We start from the raw sequence: 14,467 nt of genomic DNA, 5'->3' as shown, positions 1-14,467 counted from the left end.
ATCCACTTTAACACCTGTGACCCTTAGGAGCCATATTCCCCAGTAAGCAACATATTGATGGGTTGGGAAATATTGAACCAACCATTTTCATATCACTGAATTTATCATCAAATAGAGTAAAGTTAGAAGGGAGAAGCAGATGGGCTGAATCCAACTCATGATAAAAGGAAGAGAAATGCAGCAGGGATAGACCTGGAAAAAAGATCTTCAAGATTCTGACTACTGTACTAATAATGATAATTACTAGAGTTACCATTATTTGAATGGTATAGACATTCAATAAATGATCAGTTTTTTTTTTTCTTTGCCGTGCCATGGGGCATGTGGGATCTTAGTTCCCAGACCCGGGATTGAACCTGCGCCCCTTGTATCAGAAGTGCAGAGTCTTAACCACTGGACCACCAGGGAAGTGCCAATAAATGATCAGTTTGATATTCCTCTTCTGATTCAAAAACAATTGTTTTCCATTACAGTCCATTAGCAAAAAGCCTCCTGTTGTATTGATCCTGTTGTAAAATAGATCAATAGTTTGTTTCAATAGTATTTCAATAGTAAGCAATAAGAATAAACTCCAACTAATTTTAGCAGGATAAAAATTTATTAGAGAGATGTTAGAGAGCTCTCAGTATAGTTGGGAGACTGGAGACCCAGGCTAAGTGCTGAAAAGTACAACTTATACCCAAGCCACACTTCAGCGCTGGCCTGATGATGAAACTGTTGCTGCCTTCATTGAATGCCAGCTGCGACAGTTTGCTATCTGTCAACTTCTCAACCATATAGCAACTGCTAATGCTGCCAGCTAGAGAGACTGGCTTCTCAACTGAAGTCTGATATGGATGCATGTGATTGGCAGAGTTCAGGTTTATCTTTACATCCTAGCTTCAAGGGAACCTGGGAAATGTATGCTTATATTTTCTCACTTCTGGTGTGGGAATCTATTTTTCCTTCTATGAAGACTTATAAAGTGTAAAATTGCCCCACATAGGAAGAATGCTGAGATGATAAGTGGTTAAAAAGAATGATGATTGTCCAGTCCATGACATCTTTATGTAAAGCCCTTTTGAAGAGCTCTGGCCTCTGGCCTTGTCAGAAAACCAAGTTAAGTGGTCTCTAAATTTGCTCCAAGGATTCTGACTGACGTTATAACACTGTTGTTCAAATAATGGATCTCTCAGACATACTGACATAATCTTGAATGAAAATGTCCTTTACTATTCATGTAGAGGTGAATATCAGTAAGTCTATCAGTATAGAGAGAAATATATGGAGTTAATAATAGTATGTTTGACACTAGTCCTTGATGCCAGTATGAACATGAGGAATGACCAAATGCTAAGTCTTTTTTATTAAGAAAAGAAGTGATATTTTTTCCTTGTATATTTTATCCACAGACCCAAATTCTCTAGGATTTTTTTTAACTTTTTATTTTATATTGGAATATAGTTGATTAACAATGTTGTGTTACTTTCAGGAGTACAGTGAAGTGATTCAGTTATCTCTAGGTTTTTTAAAACTGTCTTTCTAAAGTTTTCTCAAAGCAGAAGAATAAAAGAATATGTTATGTTGACCAGTGCATTGAATTTTCTTTATAGATGGAGTATGCCTGATTTGGCAGGCAATTTCTATGTTGTAAACTTCAAATATTTATCAATTATAATGCCCAAAATTATACAACATAATCTCAAAATTTGTTCTCCATGTAGAAACAAAGATTTTTTCTTTAAGCAATATGTTTTAATTACATTGACTTAGGGAAACTGCCCATTCAACAAAGTTTGTGCAAAATGATAGTTGGATTACTATTGATGATGCTTCTGTAATTTCTTTTGTATGCTTTTAATTAAAAAAAAAATACAAAAAACACATACAACAAGCTTGTGAAGACAGGGCCTCAGTGAGGAAAGAATACAGAGTTCTAATTCAGAGAGATTTATTTTCCAACCCTGTATCTTTTACTTAACAGCCTCCTTACTTAATTTATTTAACCTCTGTTAAGTCTGTTTTCTTGCTTGTAAAAGTGAGAATGATGATTGTAATGGACTGAATGTTTGTGTCCACCCAAAATTCATATTTTGAAATTCTAACTCCTAATATTTTGATGGTATTAAGAGGTGGAGCCTTTGGAGGTGACTGGGTCATGAGGGTGGAGCCCTCATCAGTGGGACTAATGTCCTTACAAAAGAGACCCAGAGAGCTCTTTCATTCCTTCCATCATGTGAGGACACAGTGGAAAGATGTTTGTCTATGAACCAGGAAGTGGAACCTCACCAGACATTGAATCTGCTAGTGCCTTGACCTTGGACTTTCCAGCCTCTGAAGCTATCAGAAATAAATTCCTGTTGTTTATAAGACACCCAGTCCGTGGTATTCTATTATGGCAGCCCAAGTGAACGAAGATGAACATATCTTCCTTGAAGGACTGTGGTGAAGATTTAATGAGAATTTAAGTCAAAAGCACATAGCATAGGCACGGGTACTTTGTGATCTCAGTAATGTTGGTGGTTATTTCTGTTTTAGATGAAGATACTTTCATGCAAACAAGGGGCAGAAGTAATATGAAAATACCTTTAAGATGCTTATTACAGAGACTTTCAGCTCCGTAAAAGTAATGAAGAAGCATTGCTTGGAGACTCAAAATTCTGTAATCTACAAGGAGAGCGTAAGCATTTTCTTTAAGATGACATTAGGGTCACCACCAAAAAAAAAAGGAGCTAAGATTGAATAAGCTAGGCTGAGGCAGGTAACCATGGGGTAGAAATGGTTAGATATAAACAGTATAATGATCACAATTACTGAATAATTAACTGAAACTCAAGTAGCCAGGTCAATGTGGCACTGATCTGACACAGAGTATCTTAATTCTCATATCAAAAGTTTGGTAAACAGAGCAGTTCAACAGGCACTTTAGAAAATGACACTATTTAATAGCATCAGCTTAAGAGGCAGCAGGTGCTAAGATGCAAAGGACTTTGAAAGTTCTCTATGTGTGCACATGTATGTGTGTCTGTGTGCTATGTGTTTGTGGGAGATAGAGAATGCAAGAGAGAGAGAGAAGGAGGGAGAGAGGTAGGGAGAGAGGAGAGGAGGAGGAAGAGGAGAGAGGGGGAAAAAAAGAGAAAAAAGTGAGAGTTAAAAAGATAGTTAATTTCACATTAAGGAGCTTGTCTTGAAAATCTCTCTCGCACTTAGCTGGGTGTGGTATTTTACCTCTTTCACTATTATTATTATTAAAACAAAAATAAAATACTACTTTTCAGGGAGATTGCAGTGAGGGTTAGTTGTATTCAGGCATGTGAGAGCACTTAGAACAGTCGGGTAAATACTGGATGCTCAATAAATGTTGAATCTTGAAATGCTATATTATTATATAGAGCTGTTATTATATATCTCTTCTGGTTGGTCAGTGCCTCTTATGGACAGGTAGCTAAAGAGTTTGAATATCACCTGATTATTGAAATAAATTTTAGCATTTTGTTACATTTTTATTTCTAAGAATTAAAGCATTCCAAAAGATATTCAGAATTGGTGCCAAAAGTCAGCGAACTTTTTTCTGGAAATAAACCAACATGTTTTGCTCCTGACAGGTTGTGTTCCTCTTTCCTTCTCTTCTCGCAGTCCATTTGTCCTAATACCTAGATATTCTTACTATGTTTGAGCTCTTTCTGGAAAGCTCAGCAGCCATTTCTACAAAGGCTCCCTTTGCATGCTGACCCCCTCTGTGAAATGCAGTTGAATTATTTATGTGTGCCATGCTTCACAAAGTGGAGAGCAAGAGGAGCCACTAACATTCACTCTCCAATTGGTAGAAGTCAGTAGGAGAAAAAAAGGTAGCCCAAATAAATTACTTAGTAGAATGAAAATCAATGACATCTTTCATGAAATGCTGTTAGCTCAGGCCTCCAAGTGCCAGGAAGAAGACATCTAAAACATTTGGCCCATTCAAGTGAAGGACAAAAAAATGCTCTTTTCAGGGGCACCAAGGCCGAGGGAACTCTAGTTAAATAAAATTAGGCATAAGATGCTGACTGGAGTTGAAGTCCTGCAATTCCTCTGATTATTCACATGGATGAGCCTGATAAGAACTCGGCTCCTAATGACAGAGCCTGTTAGTCTTGCTGTTTGCTTTTGGAGGTAATAGATAGAAAGCTGATGAAGTCCAAGAAATTAAGAACACTACTAAAGTGATTTTTGTCCATTTGTGGTGGAATTCGAGAAAAAAAATCTGAGAAGGATAATGGCTTCTTCCCTTCCTTTCCTCTGTAGATATTTATTTGCTTATTATAGAATAGAAACCTATATAGTTATTTTTTTTAAAAAAAGACCTGAAGATTCTCTGTAGTGCAAAAACTCACAGTCAATCACAGCCAGTGCCCCAAGCAAACAGAATGTGAGTTTTGAGTTCCTCCTATTCATTTCCTGAGAGATTTTGAAATACAACTTCAAAATATTAATTACAGTCAAGTTTGATGAAACCGAAGGGCAAACCATTGTGTTGATTCAATTTCATAAGGGATGAAGGTTTCAGTGAGAATTTAATTTTCTTTCTTCTGCAGGTTAAGTTACTGTAAGTGTACAGTGGATTCAGGTAACATGGGTCTGTTTTTGGTTTTTTTCCTTGAATGAGTTTTGCAAAGTTCCCTTAGAGAATTTCCAAATTGAAGAGGAGAGATGTGGATTGGTAGTTTTTCTAAACAGTGCTGCTATACACAGAGATTGTGGATGGATCAACACAAGTCTGTTGCCACTCATGGGAAATAATTCAAAAGTGCATGCTCCAAAGGGACTTCTCTGGTGGTGCAGTGGTTAATAATTTGCCTGCCAATGCAGGGCACACGGGTTCCATCCCTGGTCCCGGAAGATCCCACATGCCACGGAGCAACTAAGCCCGTGTGCCACAACTACTGAGCCTGCGCTCTAGAGCCCACAAACCACAACCACTGAGCCTGTGTGCTGCAACTTCTGAAGCCTGCACACCAAGAGCCCGTGCTCTGCAACAAGAGAAGCCATCGCAATGAGAAGCCTGCACACGCAGTGAAGAGTAGCCCCCTCTCGCCGCAACTAGAGAAAGACCGCGCACAGCAAGGAAGACCCAACCCAACCAAAAATAAAATAATTTTTAAAAAAGTTATAAAAAAAAAGTGCATACTCCACCAATGGTAGGTCAAGAGCATTAACTTCATAAGAAAGATAGTACATTATGCTTATTTCTCATTTTCACTATTAATTTTTTGTTACCTTAGGCAAGCCATCTGGAAGAAGGAATTTAATAATAAAAAGAGGTGTGTGTCCTTCCTTTCTTAAGCTGGCCAAAGGCACATTTCACTGCTTGAGTTCCTCTAAACACTAAAAAACAATTCAAGCTCTGTGCTCCTACCCAATTTACATTGTGCTTGAAACCAGAGTTTAAAAGGATCTATTTACTATGCTCACTTTAATTTTTGCTTGATATTTTGAGGCCTAAATTTATGCAATTACACTTTGAAGACTATAAACTTATAGATAAAATTGAGTTCTTAAAATATATATCATCATATACATAGTCTAGGTATCATAATGCATTATGTTGGGGTACATGTATTCCTTCTCTTGTAGAGTGTTCTCTTTTCTTCTCTTTATGATTTTGAATTTTGAAAATTAGAAAATATTTGCTATACATTTTTATGGAGAGAAGATCCAAACCTCCTTTGGCTTCTCAAAACAGAGTATAACCTCCTCCCTACATGCTTATTAACCACTGCTTTCTTTACATTCCCTCTGGACAATCTCATCCTTGCCAGAGTCTCAGTTACCAACTAATGCCTGTGACTCTCAAATTTATATCACAAGCTTTTCTTCTGAGCCCCAGACCTTTATATAAAAGACATTTACACCAGCAAGTTCAAACTAAATTTGTTTCTCTCCTTTCCCTGTCTATCCTCTTCCAAAACATGGTCAAACTTGCAATCCAAACAAAAATCTCAACTTTTCCTTGTTCTTCCCCCCCTGTGTCCAGTTACCACCTTCCTTGGAGTCTGCTTTCTAAGGCATTTTCACCGCCCTTCTTTTCTCCTTTCCTGCTGTTTTTGTCCTTGGAAACTAGCATCTAGTCCAACAATCTCCAAAGAGGGGTACGCACACACTTGATGATGGTTCTTGAAAGTCAGAGAAAACATTTTAGAATTTTTATTTATGGTTATTTTTTCTTATCCTTTTAAGTTTCCAAATGAACTTTATAACGTATACTTTACATGAGTATGTCAGTACATGTTATAAGATATGCATGTAGTAGAGAGTGCATGCTCAATATTTTACTGATAAGATTTCATGATCAAAAATGTTTGGAGGCCACTGATCATTGCTGGAATCTTCTACCCAGTTGCCTTGTCCCTGTACTTACATTCTCCAATTCATTTATATTATTAAAAATAATGCCCATATCAACTGGATGAGATCAGACTTTATTTTTGCCAAGATAAACTGTGCTCTTCATTATCTACTCTAAATACTCTTCCAGTTTCCTCTCTCACAATTTCCCCATCATATATTCTTAGTATGGGGCAAAGGGAGCATTAGTATTCTTAATGGTTAATCCCTCACCCTGTGACTGGCTCTACCTGTTGTTCTTTCTGTGCAGGCAGAGCCCTTTCTTCTTCACCTAGAAAACTTCTGCTCTTTCGAACTCTGGTTGAGATCACTTCTTCCTGAAGCATTCCCTGACTTGAAGCAGAGTTAGTCATGTCCTTTCTTGTATACATGAAGCAGTTTACCCACAGTGCTATCATAGTATGAGTTGGATTCCATTTTAGGTGTTCAAGATTTTCTCTCTTCCTCTAGACTCTGTCTTTAGATTCTACCTTATTCATCGTTATACTCTCCGGCACTCCTAGTTCAGTGGTTGCCATGCAAGGCAATAAATAAATGATCTTTTAATGCGTATGTTAATTTAGTGGAAAAATAAGAGCTACAGTATTATTGTTAGAAATTTCATATTATTCTGATAAAAGTGTTAGAAGAGATCAGAATGGATGTTAAGATCAATGAAGTAATGCAGTGGTGCTGTATTAAAACAAGAACTCTTTTTCAGTGTATTAATCTGAGTAAGGTGTAATTTTTATATTTCAGGGGTGACTTTAGAAGGGCATGTTCTTTTACCTTTTGATGAGTGGACTTTCTCACAGAGACACCTACCTATACAGGGTAAAACATATTTGATATTTTTATTTTATTTTACTGTGAAAAGAACACTTAACATGAGATCTACCCTCTTAATTTTTTGAGTGTACAATATATTATTGTTGACTATAGGTGTAATGTTGTACTGCAGATCTCTAGAGCCTATTCATCTTGCTTAACTGAAACTTTATGCGCATTAATTAATAACTCCCCATTTTCTCCCGCTGTCCCCTAGATCCTGACAACCACCATTCTACTCTTTGATTCTGTGAATTTGACTATTTTAGAAAGCTTATATTAGTGGAATCATGTGATATTTATCTTTCTCTGACTGGCTTATTTCACTTAGCATAATATCCTCAAAGTTCATCCATGTTGTTACATACTGCAAAATTTCCTTCTTTTTAAAGGATGAATAGTATTCTGTTGTATTCTTAGTACGGGGCAAAGGGAGCATTAGTATTCTTAACGGTTAATCCCTCAAGAAACTGTGATACCACAGTTTCTTTATCCATTCTTCTGCTGATGGAAATTTAGGTGGTTTCCACATTTTAGCTATTGTGATTAGTGTTGCAATGAATATAGGATTGCTGATATCTCTTTGAAATCCTGATTTTAATTCTTTTGGATAAATACCCAGAAGTGGAATTGCTGAATCATATGGTCATTCCATTTTTAATTTTGTAAGGAACCTCCATACTGTTTTCCACAGCAGCTGCACCATTTTGCATTCCCACCAACAGTGTGCGAGTGTTGCTATTTTTCTACATCCTTGCCAAATTTTATTGTCTTTTGTTTTTAATCTCTAAAATATATAAGAAATTCCTACAACTCTATAGTAAAAAATACAAAAACAAAACAAAACAAGAAACCCAAAACTAGTAATTTGTTTAAAAAATAGGCTAAGAACTTGAATGCTTATTTCTCCAAAGCAGACATACAAATGGCCAACACGTATATGAAAAAATACTCAACTTCACTAATCATCAGGGAAATGCAAATCAAAATCACAATGAAATATCACCTTATATCAGTCAGGATTACTATTATAAAAATATATGTATGATATTTAAGCAAACATTGATACTGTTCCCTGTTGTACCAAGACTCAGTGGTGAAGAAATCAGTGGGCCAAAGAGGTGAATTGAGGGATTCTCACTTTTCCAAGTACACTAACCTGAGAGTAAAGGAGGAGTTCCTATAGGTACAGACCATTGTTCAATAGCTATGAGTTCTCAGACTATGTGGTCTTTTCCTCTCCAAACAGGGTAGATTCAGCTCTTCTTTGATGATCCCAACAAATGTGATGTATGATCTGTTTCCTTAAGATATCCCAGGCACTAAGTTTTATAGAGCTAGATCAGTTTAGACAAGAGTCAACAGCATATCAAAGCAGATAAAAAATGGCCAAGTGTTCATAAAACTCATCATTTATTTTAAAACACAGGGCTAAAACTTATTTACCCACTTAACATTTCAATGTTAGCAGCAATATTCAAACTACTGTCAACAGATTGCATCAGCAAGCTTCACATCAGTAGTCTATAGGCTTAAGTACTGTGGGGAATGGACTGATAGCTAGAGACTGTCTCATCACAAAGTATTATGTGCTGGCAGTAGGTCCCAGCTAGGTTGGGGAATATGCAGAGAATAATCAAGAAAGTTACTAAGATAAACAGTCATTTTGGTTTGTCTGTGTTGTATTTTCATGATCTAACTCTCACCTTCTGCCTTTCTTCACTTTCTGTATACCTCACATATTCTTTACCTTCTCTAATAGCATTTTATTATGGGAAACAATTCTTGTTGGTAATGAAGATATCACTGTATTTCAAGTTATATATTCTTAGGGCTTACTAAATTTTTTTCTTTTTAATAAGCTTTAATTTTAAAAATAAAGGATTTAAGTGAATTTTTTAATAAAATTGCAGCTAAAAGCTATTTTTATTTTGAAGCACTTCCTAAACTCTAAGGCAGAGATATTTATTCCAACAGTGATCTCCCAGGACTTTATAAATATGACTATTAGGACACTCATTACATTCATTATAGTTATTTTTTATGTTTGACATCACAACTCTAATGTAATCTCCATGAAGGTAGATGATGTATTTTATTCATTTCTGTATTTTTCTCAGTGCCTGACAGTATGAGTTCAATAAATATTTATTGAATAAATAAAGATAATTAAATAAGTGCATGAAAATGTGATTTCTATATTTCTCAGAGCATCATGAATAGTATCATGATCATTGCAAGCACCCAATAAATATATGATAAATTATTGAAATATTTTCTGGGTACCTCTTTACTTTTATTGAAACTCTATGTGCAGTGATTGTTCCCTGAGTCTTCTATTTGTAGGCAGAGGGAGGCAATAGAAAAAGCGCTGACCTAAGAATGGATTTTTAGCTTTGGCTGGAATTTTTTGGGGTATGATTTTGGGCAGTTCATTTCTACCTTTACAACCTTCAGTATCCTCATGTGTAAAAGGAAGGTAAGACCTGCCCTGCACTCTTACTGGGTTGTATTGAGAATGAAATAGCATACTCTATTTTATAAGCAAAGGGGCCCTGTAAATGTATGTGATAAGTTGGAGTATTGGGTCTGCAATTTTGTCCCACCAAGATTAACTTTCTCCATTCAAAAATGATTTGAAAGACATCTTTTTGTGGTGGTCAAACCAGTTAGGAATGTAGATAAAGCCTTTGTTTAAGGTTTGAAACTACATCTTGTTTAATATTAACTTGAAGTATTTTATGAACCCACAAAAATATTTTGATACATTTAAGAAAAAAAATTAAAAAGATATGTATGCTAAAAAATAAAAATTCTAATTCATGATAAATTATGCATTCTAGGGAAGTGTTATAAAAATTAGACGTGTCTAAGTATTTCTCTTCTAGCCGGAAGTGATAATCAGGGGTTTTTACATATTTTATTTTATTTTTCACTGGAAGACAAGTCACATTCCAAAATTCCAGATTTATAGCTATGTTGGAGGTAATTCAATTTTTAGCAAAACATAAACACCAAACTCCAGGTTCAGCACTTGGCTGTATCAGAATTTTCCAGTTTCTTTGACAAGTTCTATCCTGCATAGGCATTTTGAATGTTCATGTTCAAAGTTGTCTTCAAGTCATGAAAGCAACGCTCAATAAAACTCAGTAAATTATATTAATCAATTATCCCAATATTAAAATTTAATTAAAAATTTAAATAAAATTAACACAAAATTTGAAGCAGACATCTAAGTATATATTTCCCTAGGAATTTCTGAAAAGCCAGGAGTGAGAGCAACAGTAATTAAAGACTTATCAGTAACCTGTTTAAGCTGAGTGTCTGAAATAGCCATTTCATTTACATTAGGATTTAACACAACTACTCTTGAACTGACTGTAAAATGAATATCCACTTGTTATTAAAAGTAATAGTTGAATATTAGCATTTAATGATTTTGATGAAACAAAATTCATCAAAAATTCATCAAAAGTTCACATACTCTGAATTCAAGTAGATATTTCCCCCCAAATATCTGTAAATACGTATTTAGTAAAGGCTCCCATCTTCTTATAAAAATGTCATGCTAGTGTGTTCAGTAAATTAAGAAAATTTTTTGATGTAATAGAAAGTACTAGAATAGCGATTATAAAGTGTGCTTTTGAAAAGAATATTTAAGATAGCATTTAAATATTCAGCAATCTTGTAGTTAGTTTTAGGGGATATATTACAAATCTAATAAATGCCAATTTGAGCATTTAATCAGTAGCTGTTGGACACCTATTGGATACTACTGTACTAAAGGCATACTGAAAATACCATGGGGTATTTTACAAGAATGTAAAGTATATTTTATTTGCTTTCTAAATGCTTGCACTAAAATAAGGGGGATGCAAGGTAGAAAGTAATAAGAACCAAAATAGATCAGATAAAATACTAAGCTTTTTAGGAAAAAAATGCAAAATTACATCTGGCTGGAATGACTGAGGGAAATTCTATGAAAAAGCATTTAACTAGTCCTTGAAGGATAAAATATCAGATCATATGAAAACTGAGGAGGAAAAGATAAGTAGATGTAGAATAGTTTGAACAATTCAATCCAATTATATAGATATGAATTCATGAAGACATTAATGGAAGAATAATTAATTAAAAGCAGAAGGAATCTTCCCTTTAGCAAAAGACTTCTTATACGTTTCTTTAAAAAAGCATTCAGGTAGACTTAAAATTTTTATTAACTTATAAGATGGAGGTGCTTCAAGGATATCTATTTCAGAAAATAAGAACAACTATACAATTAACATGAAAGGAACTCTACCATTCACTTCTTCCATTTAATTTGAGTTTATGAAAATATAATCTTCATGTCAATGTCTTTTAATGATTAGCCTCATTCAGTGTTCTTTTGCAAAACCTAGAATCTGAAACACAGCAGTCGAGAGAAAAGGTTATCTTTGAAAATGCAAAATTTTACCAAAAATGGAGGAAAATAACAACAAAAGGAACAACAATGATAATAGTATCTCAACCATATGCTTTATAGGTTCAAAGAGATTTATGTAGTGGAAGGAGCATCAATTTAAAATTAGATCATGGTTTTCCATCATTTCTATAGTTATCTCTGTGACCTTATGCAACTTACTTCAATTTTCTAAGTTTCAGTGTCCTCAACTGTAAAACAGAAATCTCAGTGCCTACTTTACGTGATTGAATGTGTTAACACAGAAGTAAAATGATCAGCATATAGTAGAGGCAGAACAAATGTTAATTTCCCTTGTCCTCATAACACATTATCTAATAACATATTATCTCATAACAACCTGGTAAAGTAATATTACTCATTCAACTACTCTGTATTTTTTGAGCTCCTACTCCAGTGGGCTTTGCACTGGTCTATGAAAGGATACAGTAGAAAACAAAACAAACAAATATCTATATTCATCAAGATTTCAATAGTAGAGGGTTGAGAATAAACCAGTAAAGAAGGAAAGTGCATAATATTATTTATTTTTCTTGAATTTTAATAACACACCTAGGATATTCCTCAATTTAGATTGGTTGGTTTTACTTTTGTTGTATCACTTCCTGATTTGCAGATTTATTTTATCTTTTGTGTTAAAAACAATTTATTCAGTGATTATATTTTCTCTTCCATATGTTGTTTTTTTTCTGAAAATTTATGATGTTTAAAGTTTAATAGGTTTGCACAAATTTCCATGTATAAAGTTATAACATCACGTAGACTGAAGTTGGTGCACTAGTGAAAACTATATTGAAATATTATTTTAAAAGGCATTTCAAGACTAAAATGGAGGAGGAGAATATGATGCATTTAATTAAGCACCTATTACCTTTTAAAATATACAGCTCTATATAGTTTTCACTTTCAGTCTATGATTTTGTACTTTACAAATTTGCACCTGTTAAACTTTGAAAATTAGAAATTTCCAGGAATCACAACAAATGGCAGAGAAAATACTTTTAATCACTGAATAAACTATTCTTAACATAAAGGATAAAATAAATCTGAAGATCAAAAGGGTATTCCAAGCTAGAAAAAAGTAAAACCAATAAAAATAAAACCTAATTTGAGGTGTATTCTGGATGAGTTACAGAACTTCCAGGAAAAGAAAAAAATCTGAATCATCCAGGTAGAAAAACAAATCCAGTCAACTACAAAGGGGAAATAAAGCAATGATCACATTTCTCCATAGCACTATTCAATGCAAGGAGATAATAACACAAGACCTATTCATTCTACAGTAAAGAAAGTGGGACCCATATGTTCATTTAAAAAAATCAAAGAAAATGGGCAGGCTTTCTCAAACTTGAAAGAATAGAATACTGAATATGTGTGATTATTTTGAATGAGTTACACATACACACATCTAACCAATCACAAGATGGATGGAGAAGCTATAGTAAAAGGAATAATGCAACATGCAATGCCATATGAAAGTGGGAACATGTTAATAAAGTTCTGAAGAACAGGAATTTTGTTCTAAGAATTTTATACCCTTCTAAGATGGATATTTGTAACAGGCATTTATTCTCAACTACATACATACTTAGGAAATACAGTACTGTGGAAGAAGAATAATATAAGCTTCCTCTTAATAAGAAAAAATATGAAATAGGAAATATAAGTTTCTATTTAAGAAGAGAACTTGCTTTCTTTAAAGGGAAATTATGAAACAAATCACTTAGAAAATACTTTGTTCATGGGCTGTGTTATAAATTGCTTTCTTTGTATCAACTAAAAAACTGGAAGAAACAAATATTTTAGAAAGCTGGGGATAAATAAAGCCTATGCTCTGAATAATCATAATGAGCAAAAGTTCCATGTCTGATTATTTTTGACTACTCAGTTCTCTATCACGTGTGCTATTTCCTCTCTTCAGTTTCTTAAAAGTATTCTTTTTTATTTTTTTTTCTAAATCACACCTTGCTTTATTCACAGGAAATAGTTTGTGGTCAGTGATTAACTTTTACTGGTTGATTGATTTGATACATGTGTATATTGTGAAATGATTATCACAAAAAGGTTAGTTAAATCTGTCACTTCACATAGTTACAACTCTTTTTTTCCCTGTGGTGAGAACTTTTAAGATCTATTCTCTTAGCAACTTCCAAATATACAGTACAATGTTATTAATTTTAGTTCTCATGCTGTACCTTGGATACCCAGAACATATTCATCTTATAACTGAAAGTTTACACCCTTTAACCCACCTTCGCCTATTTCCTCAACCCCCCTCCCCCACCTCAAGCCCCTTAGCAACCACCCATCTACTTTCCCACTCTCTGTTTCTGTGAGTTTTTTTTAGATTAAAAAGCATTCTTTAAAGAGATGAGTATTCTTGTGGTTGAATTGTTTTATAGGGGAAATTTTCTTTTTCCAACTGAAATGTAAACTATGTTTACGTAGATGTGTCAAGGTGTGTAAAATGTGTTTCAAGTAATTGTATAAAGCCATAAAATAATGCTAGTAGTGTAGGAAAGAGAGATAATCGCAAACTGTACTTGTTTTTAATTACTTCAGATATAAAAACTCACTGTAACCTTTGGTGCTAGAAATGTTTTTTTATAAGTGGTAGCTACCTGCTGGAGCTGCATACAAGATTAAATTAGAAAACAATCCTCCCAACAGTTTTCACATCTAAAAAACAACATGAATCATTGTTTGATAACAATTAAAAGCCCTTTATAAACAAATATCCATACGCTTCACATGACTTGATATTAGTGACAAAGGAGTAGAGAGATGGAGAAGCTGTGGCAAAAGATGGCGGTAAAAACTTAATGTAGTAGTCTA

This window comes from Eschrichtius robustus, chromosome 4, assembly GCF_028021215.1.
Source record: "Eschrichtius robustus isolate mEscRob2 chromosome 4, mEscRob2.pri, whole genome shotgun sequence".
In the NCBI taxonomy this organism is placed as follows: domain Eukaryota; kingdom Metazoa; phylum Chordata; class Mammalia; order Artiodactyla; family Eschrichtiidae; genus Eschrichtius; species Eschrichtius robustus.
Note: the sequence above shows the minus strand (reverse complement) of the source record.